The 1,558-nt window shown below is 37.0% G+C and overlaps 1 pseudogene; it reads left to right on the forward strand.

Moving 5' to 3' along the window:
* Positions 1-887: 887 nt before the first annotated feature.
* LOC134299054 (U2 spliceosomal RNA) lies at positions 888-996 on the forward strand (annotated as a pseudogene).
* The last annotated feature ends 562 nt before the right edge of the window (positions 997-1,558 follow it).

Here is a 1,558-nt window from a genome sequence, read left to right on the forward strand (position 1 = left end):
GAGATTTGATCCACTTTAAATCCACTTAAAATCCACTTTAGGGAGGGGACTTTAAACAGTTTATCCAGATAGGTCCTGGGCCTCACCAAACTACAAACACCAGAATTCTGCAGGAGGCAGAGACCAGATTTAAAGTGAATTCATGCTGTAGTGTGATGAGGCTATTAGAGTCCTATGGTGCACTCACACTGTAGAACTAATGCAGTTTGACACTATTTAACTGTCATAGCTCAATGCTCCAGAATCCTGGGATTTGTAGTTTGGTGAGACACCAGTCCTCTTTGGCAGAGAATGCTAAAGATTTTTTAAAAATGTGACTTCCAGGATTCCATAGCATTGAGCCACTACCAGTATTATATTGATAAACTAGGAGTTGCTGGGGTGTTGTGGTTTTAATGTTGAACTAAGACTCCAGGAGACCTGGGTTTAATTTCCCACTCATTCATGGAAACCTACAGGGAGATGTTAGGCAAATCACACTTTCTTAGCCTGCCTTAGAAGAAAGTGATATAAGAATGCGAGGGACACTTGAATTGATGTGGATTTCATTGGTGAAAAAAATCTCTGCCAAGAAAACCCTGTGATATCTTCACCCAGAAATTTTCATATGTTGAAAACACATAAAAAGACAGATGACAATAGTAAAACAGCAAAAACAATAGGAAAACTTTTCAAACTGAAGGTATGTCCATCCAGGTCTCTAGGGACAACAGTGAGCATAAAGAGATTTCTCATTGGCTAATTGTCTATAATATTATGAAATCTGAGTATGTGTTGATCAAATTGCCTATACAACTTCCTTTATAGTATACTTTCTTCCACATTCCAAGCTATCAAGATCCATGTGGATTGAAATGATATTCAAGGAAAACACAATGGGTCTTTTCATCGCTTTTTGGCCTTTTGGCTAAGATCAAGTGTTGTATTTGTTCTTATTAGTTAAAAAAAATCAGACTTTTTGGAGTGCACTATGGGGTATAATACTCTAAATCCCATCTTGGAGCTGAACAGGTTCAGCCCTGGTTAGTACTTGGATAGGAAAATTCCAACAAATACCAGGTGTTGTGGGCTGCATATCCAAGGAAGGAACTGATAAAAATGCATCTATACTCATGGGAAATTCATTGAGTTGTTTGGTGACTTGAAGTCATGAATAGAGAGAACTTGATTTTAAATGAAATTGGACAACTTAGAAGCCCAATTTGCACCAACACTGGTTTAATTTCAGCATCAAATAAAAACATGGCTCTTCATTAAAGCCTATGTGCCCAACTAATTTTTTCCCAAATCTGTGTATTCATTTTTAAAGTGGCTCACACAGTTTTATCTGATTTGGCACTGTGTTGCCTCATCTGATGAATACACTCCTAGTCTAATTATTGCTATTTTTAATGGATATAACTGATTTTAGTATATGCCGTAGAGTAGGAATTACTCCCTGAATCTTTTGCATCAAAATATTCCTTTTTGCTTGACAGTGTTGTCACCTTGCTGAGGCCAATGAGATGAAAATCAGGTTTCAAACTGACATATAATAGGATCAATGTTTGTGTGTATT

The sequence above is a fragment of the Anolis carolinensis genome, chromosome 4, assembly GCF_035594765.1.
Source record: "Anolis carolinensis isolate JA03-04 chromosome 4, rAnoCar3.1.pri, whole genome shotgun sequence".
Lineage (NCBI taxonomy): Eukaryota > Metazoa > Chordata > Lepidosauria > Squamata > Dactyloidae > Anolis > Anolis carolinensis.